This window comes from Pteropus medius, unplaced genomic scaffold, assembly GCF_902729225.1.
Source record: "Pteropus medius unplaced genomic scaffold, Ma_sr-lr_union100, whole genome shotgun sequence".
In the NCBI taxonomy this organism is placed as follows: Eukaryota; Metazoa; Chordata; class Mammalia; order Chiroptera; family Pteropodidae; genus Pteropus; species Pteropus medius.
The window spans coordinates 2572781-2581911 of NW_024342471.1; positions in this window are offsets into that span (position 1 = coordinate 2572781).

Here is a 9131-nt window from a genome sequence, read left to right on the forward strand (position 1 = left end):
AGTGATGGTCACCCTTTGTCATGTGTTTTGAGTGCAGGGAAGGCCATTATATAATGAAAGGGAAGATTTGGCTCCTCACAGAGGACCTCCTGGGTTACTGGAAGCCCTCCAGGCTCTGGATTTGCCTTTTACAGAGCTTTCCCTGCAGCTCTGACCCTGAGGCTATAGGGAAACTCCCCTGTCCTCAGAATACAATCCTCTGAGGGTGTTCACGTTATCTGAAAAGGAAAGAAGCTTAACTAATACAGTGTAGTAGCTCGAGGAGGAAACTAATGAGGGTGCTTTGTGTTTATATCTCAAGAGGAATGAGGAGATAATTTTTTTTCCTATAGAAAAAGCTGGTCAGTGTCCTCCTTGTTTCTGAGTAACTGACACAGTTTTCAGCACCACCCCACAGCTGCGTTTTGGGTTCAAAAGACTTTTGTGGCTAGCCTGGAAGCAGATCACCATTTATAACATTGTTTCTAAGGGAGACACATTCCAAGATCCAAACAATGAATTTAGTAAAGAATGTTTGGCTTCCAGGAGGGATGAGCTGATCCTGCTGCATCCTAATGGTTGGCTACCCATTAGCTGTATTCTGGTGGTTGGCTACCCCATTAAAGGTTAGGTCCCCTTTCCTTTTCGCTTGGGGACTGAGTCGGCAGAGTTAGGGTTTGTATGTGGGGGGAGAATTCTGATAAGGAGGGAACAGATAAGGGACCCCTTACAGCTGGGGTGCTCTAAGACTTCCTGTGCATTGAGAGCCCCTTGAGGTCCAGGGATGGATAAGAAGGGGAGGTGAGAGGTGGACAAAGACACTTGGCCTCTTTCACATTACTGTCACGTCTGCCAGCCCGCGAAGTAGAAGGGGCCTGGCTTAGTCCTTGCTCAAACTCCCTGTCCAAACCCTTTTTGGAATAAGCCTGGGTGTTGGAAAAAAAGAAAAATTCTACATCTTCTGACTGAGAAATCCGGAGCGCTCAAGGTGGGCTCCGCGGGGCAGTGTGACTGTTCCCAGGGAGTGGCTGTCACAGCGTGGGGTGAGACAAGGGGTTTGGGGAGAATAGGGTGAAGAGAGCCAGCTCATCCTCCCCACCCTCACAATCTTACCCCCTCCTCTCAACCCCACCCCCACTCTCAGCCCGGAAGAGGCGCTGGCAGCCCAAGGCCCGACTCGCGGGCGGGGAAGGAGGGGACGCGCAGCCACAGCATTGTCTGGGAGGGAGGGGAGAAGCTCCGCCCCCCCAGGGGGGAGGGCAGGCGGGAGAGGAGGGGAGGAAGAAAGGCGAGGGAAGAGGGGTGTGGGGAGAGATGGAGTGCGAGAGAAAGAGGAGGAGGGAGCACGATCGGACCGGATAGGGGCAGATAAAGGCATTGGAGAGAGCAAAAGGGCGAGGAGGGGTGGAGCGGGAGGGAGGAGGGCGGGGCGCCAGACCCCCAATCGCGAGGCCGCCGCCTGCCCGGCCCGGCTGGATTTGAGCTGGGCCCGCGGACCTCTGACCTACGCGCGGGCTGGAGAAGCCACCCGGTTGTGGCACCCCACTTTCCAACTCCAAGGTCTTCGAGGCGCGCGCGAGATGCAACCGGCTCGGCACGCAGGCAAGACGCGGGGCGCGGGGCGTGGGGCGCGAGGCTCCAGGCGCGGGATGCGGGACGCAAGGTGAGGGATACCGGGAGGTCCTCTCTCCCCTGTCCCCTATCCGCCTCCCGCCGAAAGTTGTCCCACAGAGTCGCCTGCCTGGTCTAGGTCCGCCCCTCCGTCGTCGCCTGTGCCTGGTCTCCTCCCTGGTTCCCCAGACACGGGCGATTCCCGAGGGCACCCACTCCACAGGGGCCGCGTAGGCACGGGGCCGCAGCCCGCCAGCTTTCTGGCCAGAGAAAGTTGTAGCTCCAAGCTCGATCTCCCGCTCCGACCCCTAGGGTCCTTCCTTCTCTTCTCCATCCACGGGACCCCCTGGCGAGGTGCGGCCCAGCAGCAGGTGCAGGGATGACAGGCCGCGATAGTCCTGGGGAGTGCCCGACCCCAATCCCGTTCCTTTATTCCCCGCCGAACGGAAGGTTTCCCAGAGGCGGGTTCCAGCCTACCCGGCGGGCTCCCTCTGACTTCTGAAGGGCGCAGGATGCGCAGGAGGGCCCCCTGTTCCCCCAGGCACTTCCCCTTTGCAGTCTTCTCGTCCGCCTCCGGAGCGGGTGTCTGAGGTCGTTGGGGAGCTCGGCTCTGCGTCCTCTGGGCCCAAGAGAGAGGCAGGTGCGTTGGTCGGACCCCGGGCCACTTCTGCATTTTGAGCGTCTGCTTTGCGTTCAGCCCTTAAGCTGCGAGAGCCGTGGGCACAGCGGAGAGGTGCGGTGGCCCGACAAGGAGACCGAGGGTACCATCTTACCCAGGGGCCATCTGTGGGCCCTGAGTTGTTCACAGCAGCTCTGAGTCTCCGTGACAGGAGGAGCTGAGCTCGAGGCTTCTCAATGTTTCCATGCACTTTATTCCCAGGTGTCTGGAATCCGGGTCCCTAGAACGTGTTCTCCCAGAGGACAGAGGCCGTGTCTAGAGCCGGCCAGGTTTATAGTAAGTACCTTACATGTGATGAATGAATTTTTGAAGCAATGAGCTGACAAATAATAATTTATCTTGGAGCAGGACTGGGTTCCTGCCACCATTGATCTTGGTACAATGGGAGGAAAGAATTAGAAACAATGATTCTTTTAAACAGCGGCCTGTGAGTTAGAGCCAGGGGCCTTCTTTCCGGAGCATCTGGATGAGGAATCTGGAGTTGGAATTATTTTACTTATCAATCTACGTTTACTTACTGAGAATTTTTTCATCAGGCTGTCTGAAGAATTAAAGAAAACATCTCACGAGTAAGATATGTTGGATTGTTTGAGGAGAGTTCATTTTTTTTAGCTTGTGTCCTAATACAGTGTCCCAGAGACTAAGTGTGGGGTTGGCTTAGGAGATGCCCATTTGGGATCAGAGACTTTGGGCTGGGGCCATGAGTCTGGGCACCAGCTGTGCTTTCTCCTCTGGACAGGTCAGCTGATGCCTGGGAGCTGTGGGGATACAGTGTGACTCTGGGGGATAGAAGAGGGCCTCAAATGATGGCTGAGCTCAGAATGGGGTAGTTTTGGAAAGATGGTAGCTCTTGCCCTGGGAGAAGGAGATGGAGGCATAGCAGGCAGCCTGCCCGGGCACCTGGGCGTCTGGGCTGGTACAGTTCGGGATTGTCTGTGTTGGGGAGGCTGGAGGTGAGTCTTGCTTCAGAAGATGGGAGAGCAGAAGAGGAGTATTAGGGAGACTGAACAACATTTGGGGTGCAGCCTAGACATCCCATGCTCCTCTTCCTTCATTTTTTTGTGGGTGAAATCTGTTAGGATGATGAGGGGCACATTTGGGGAGCCTGGCTGAAAGAAGCCAGGGAATCTGGGGTCCTTAGCCATGCCCTCCTCCAGGGGAAGGTGGAGGTGTGTCTTCTGCACCTGGCTGAGTGGGCAGTACCTGCACCTGCTGTATCTCTAGCTGGCAGCATTCCCACCTTCTTGAGGGTGATCTGACTGTGTCCCTGGGGCTCCAGAGCCCACCTCTCTGCATTTCTGCATGTCTTCTGTTTGGAGGTTCAGGCTTTCCAGTTTGTGTTGTCTTAGGAGTCAGTTGGGAGTGGTAGACAAACTTACACCTTATTTTGAACCCCTCAGTCCTTCTCATTCTTGGATGTACTTGCCTACCTGGGACCTTTCAGTCATCTGTTGCTTTTGCTTTGATTTCCTCGTCTATTTCCTGGGACGCCGGAGCCAAGCCTTGTGTCTGCCTTCTGTGCTTGAACTGCTTAGGAATGGCCGAGAGAATTGGCTGGAGAGGTGCCCAGGACCGCACATCTTGGCATCTCTGCTGGACCGTTAAGCGCTGGACTGCGGAGCTTGCCAGGAAGAGGTCCTGTCACCAAAGCACAAGAGGACCTTGGCCTGATTATTGCTTTTAGTCCTCTCGGATACTTTGGCAGGAAGTGTGCTAACTGGAGGTGTAGAGGTGAGACCAGGTTGCCAGAGAACCCCATGCAGAGCATGGAATTTTGGATCACCCTGGGTGATCCAAAAGCACCTTTTCCTCTCCCCCAGAGTGAGAAACTGAGTAGGTATCTTCCATGCTCTTGGAATAGAACAAGACATCCAGTCTCTGTCTTCCAGTCATAGTTGCCAAGAACTGCTGTAGCTGGCTTTATAAAACCAGGGCAGCAGTCCCCTCCCACCACTCTTCACAGTGTGGTCCAGTGATTTATCCCAATGACACACTGTCCTATTTAAACACCTCCCCGCCTCTCAAGAAGAATTTTAAATAAATCCTTAAGTTGGAGTAAGCTCCCAGAGGCCCATGATTGTGGTTTCATTTATTTGGCCTGCTTGTGGGTTCCCATGGAGGACATGGAAGGGAGGGGATGGAGCAGGAGGCACAGGACAAACAGGGCCCAGTAAACATGGATAGCCTTCAGATTTGGCTGACTAGGTGACCAGGGGGTCATTTGGAGTCATCCCTGGGATGGCTGTAATCACAGGAGTCTGTAATCACAGGTTGGGATGACAGCTTGAGGCTGCAAAACTCCTGCCCAAGGCAGCTGAGGCTGAACCAGAGAGGGCCGCCTCTCACAGGCGAAGAGGGTGGGGAAGGGCATTTGGCTGATTCCTGTGGGATGAGCAAAGTGACTTAGAAGGGGTTTTTCTATTGTATTGATAAAAATTGGCAAAAAGATACCTTGTATTTTTATTGGACGTGTCAATCAAAAGTGATTTGGCAACGTAGATTTACTTCAGCATGGTGCTTTACCCATAGTTGGCACTCAGTTAAGTGTTTGATTAACTGTTCATTTCTTTAAAAGTAATTGAAAACAGTATTGAATTGCATTTACTAGCTGTTTTCTAACTAGGATGCAGTGTCAGCATCCTTCCCACGTTCCTTTGGCCTCAAAGAATGACTGATAGGAGAAGATGCATAAATACTCCAGCTCCCCTATGTCTCTCTTGGGGTAGATCTGCTGGCTGTCAGAGTTGCCTAACAAGACTGAGTTCCAGTCGCTACTTCTGTGTTCACTTTCTCACTCTATTCCACTGGCACTTGAACTCTTATCTTAGGACAGTCAACTTCTGGGTGAGAAACCTAAGACAAGCTTTAGTCTACAGATAAAAATTATTTGAAGTCTCTGAGTCTCAGTTTCTCCAACTGTAAGATGGAAATGATAGCTATCCCAACCGGATATTGTGCTATGTGCTCAGCTGGGCAGACAGCAAGCATTCAGTCAAACATTTGCAGGCTCATTGATGAGTGTAAAAAGGGTGTGATAGATTTGGGAGTGAGTATGATGATGGGCCATGGAGAATTATAATGTTATCCTTAGATAAGGTGAGGACACTGAAGTCACCTGCTTCTGGTTTTCACATCCAGATTGTGACCAGTGATATGCTGATAAATGTTTGACAACTGGCTCTGCAGGGAGGGGGATAAAACTCTGTTTTGCGGTGTTTGGTGGTTTTTATAGTATAAATATACCCACTGTGGCAGATTTCAAGCTACTAACTTGGCATCACTCAACACTGAGCTGGGAGGAGATGTGCTCTGTCAGCCCCTGAGAGCCAGCTTCAGCACACATCTCGCCATGTCTGACCTGGGATGTGTGTGACCTCAGTGATCTTGATTTCTAATTTTGTACATAGAGTGAGGAGGATAAGAACTGTACTTGGTGTCAAAATTTGGGCTATGTTTAAATGAACATACCATCTGCCCTGAACTGGCAGATCCACTGTGTATGAGACTCTTCTGGGGTTCGTTTAATGATTATTGAAATGCGTATGCTATGGGACTTTTGGGGCCTCACTTTCCCTATCTCCAGTGCTAAGGGTGAGATGATTGTACATGTCCCATCCAGCTTTTGGTCTTGTTGGGAAGAGTCCATTGCATTCTCCTTCTGTCCACACAAGAATAAAACCTTTAACGAAAGAAAACATTTCCTATGTTCACACTTATGTTGCTTACCATGGGACCCAGCACTGGGCTATCCTAGAGTTTTGGTATTGTATTGTCTTTCCTTCTGGCACAAGGGAATTCCGTAAACATTAACCCAGTAAAATTCTGCCTTCCTTGTGTACCAGTTTCACTTCATGACACAGGCATAGTGTGTCCCCAGAGGAAGCCTGGTGGGTAGGGAGTATGGGCCTGGTGTCTTATGGAAAGGACAGTCCCTATGTTCCTGAACTACTATGTAGTATCATAGGCACCCAAGTGGAATCCAAACGTGGATAAAGAGATTTTTATATGACAGAATTCAACATCCCTAGTGTGGTTTTACTCATAATGCTTTGTTGACAATCCTCCCAAGGGAGTCCCTGATTCAGCCACTCCACCTGCAGGAATTCTCATCCTAAGGATACAATTGGACAAGTGCAGAAAAATATGTGCATGGTGATGTCCTTTGCAGCATTATTTATAATAATAACCATAACCACCACAATAACAAAAAAATGGAGACTAAATGCCTGATAATTGTAAACCTGTTAATTATGGTATATCTATATACATTGAAATAGCATGTGGCTACAAAGAATATAGGATATAGATGTATATTTATTAACATGGAGAATATATATTTCTGAAGAGCAGGTTACCAAACAATGTGCTATATTTAGGAAGGAGGTATGGCAAGTTTTTAATAGTGATTGTCTCTGAGTGGTGGAATTTGGGAAGATTTTGATCTTAAGCTTTCTTTTCATATTAAATATTTTTTATTTTTGATTATGGTAAAATATACATAACATAAAATTTACACTTTTAATCATTTTAAAGTGTATAATTCAGTGGCTCTCTAAGTCTGTTTTGGCTGTTATAACAAAGTACCACAGACGGAGTGACTTATAAACAATGGAAATTTATTTCTCACAATTCTGGAGGCTGGAGGTCCAAAATCAGAGTTCCAGCAGGGTCAGGCGAAGGTCCTCCTCCAGGTCACAGACCTATTATTATATCCTCACCTGGTGGAAGTGGCTAAGGGGCTCTGTGGGGTCTCTTTTAGAAGGGCAGTCATCTCATTCATGAGGGCTCTACCCTCATGACCTAATCATCTCCCAAGGGTCCCACCTCCTAACACAGTTGCCCTCTATATCTATAGGTACCACATTCAGGGATTCGACAACTGTAGATGGAAAGTATTTGAAAAAAAGTTACATTTTTGCTGACATGTAGCATGTAGCTAGGTTTAGGGTGGTTGCATCTGTCTTGAACATGTACAGACATTTTTTTCTTGTCATTATTCCCTAAACAATACAATATAACAACTATTTACATAGTATTTACATTGTATTAGGCATTATAAGTAATCTAGAGATGATTTAAAGCATATAGGAGAATGTGTATAGGTTATATGCAAATACTACGCCATTTTAATAAGGGACTTGAGTTTCTGAGGATTTTGGTATCCGCGGGGGTCTGGAACTGATCGATTCCCTGTGGATGCCAAGGGAGGGCTGTACCATTACATTGTAGGTTAGGACTTCAACATATAAGTTTTGAGAGGACATCAAAAATTCAGACCATAGCTGTGGGATTAAGTGCATTCACAATGCTGTATGACCAATACTGCTATTCATTTCCAGAACTTTACCATCATTTCAAACAGAAACTCTGTACTTATTAAACACTAACTTTCTATTCCCCTCCAGCCCCTGGTAATCTCTGTTCTTGCTCTCCTTGTGAATTTGTGTATTCTAGGTACCTTGTAGTAGTGGAATGATTCAATAATTGTTCTTTTGTGGGCCATAATCTTTTTGCTTACCTATATTTTTAAAATTAAAAAAAGTGTTTTACTTATATAACAAAGAGGAAGAGAAAGAAAGCCTGGGAGAGAGCTGTGGTGTCTTGTCTGGTGGTTTCACTTCAGGCAGGGCCACAAGGTTTCGGCCATCTTTCCTGCCCCTGCATCACCTGGAGCGGGGGGTCAAAGACAGGCAGCTGGGTTCAGCCCTTCTGGCCTAGCGCTGACCTCAGTTGTGGCTTGCTGGTCATTGACAGCTGGGCCTCAAGCCCCAAGATGGCTGCCGCCAAAACATCTCATCTCGGGGTTTTCTGTGTGTGGCGGCATTGAGAGGGTGTGCTTGGAGTTCACGCTGCCTCGAGCCTGGCAGCTGTCCTGGAGTGAGTGAGGTCCAAATGAGGTGAAGTGAGTGGTTGAGACCATCTTCCTTGAAGATTGAGGATGAGAGCCTCACCTTTCTACTTCAAGCATCCTTTGTGTGTTCCAAATTCTGCGAAATACCCACATGGCAACTGTGTGTATGGCTGATGAATGCTTTGTCCACAGGCAGAGTCAGTCTGGCTGGGGTGCAGCTGGTGGGGTCCATGAGACCCCAAGTACTCTGGAGAGATGGGCGGTAGCCTCAGATAATTGGTGCTTTCTTCCTAAAGCTCCATATAGGATATTATAGTTGATCATATGGACATTTGGGACAAGGATGTGTCTCATGTATTTGATAGGTTGTGTATGTGATGGAGTAATTGGGGATATGGTGCAATGGGGTGGAGGTGGGGTAGGGAAGGTGGTGTGTATGCTTAAGTCAAGTCTGAGGTAAAAGGAGGTCAGGAATCTTGGGGACCTAGTACTTGGAAATCAGGTTCAGCAGCTCTATTCAGGGGTCATGGGAGTGGGTCAAGTGGCTTCGCTCTGGGACGCCTAGGTCTATGGAAAATGCTTTGAGTTCCTCATTAAGTGAGTTTCCATAAGGGCCGGCCCGTCCCTCCCGCAAGCTGGTGAGAGGATATGGGTCTGGGAGGGACACACATGCCCACTGGGCTCTCCAGAACTTTCTTTACCTAGCTCTGCCAGTTTTCTGTCAGCTCAGTGGAGGCTACTCTTATACTCCCAGAAAATTAGGGAAATGTAAAGATTTGATAGAGATGGCTTCTAAAGGGCATTTTGAGGAGAGGTTCTATTTTTTTGTGGTGCTAGTTTTCTGTTAGCATTAGTCAGCTGGACACAGGGCAGACAGGGGAGGATGTGAATGTAGTTTTGTGGAAAACTTCCCCTCAGCCTTCTGGAAATATTCTGGAAACCCCCAGATATGCTGCTTCTCCTGGCACAACTAGGGGTCTGAGCTCTGAGGGTGGATTTCCCCGTGTCGAG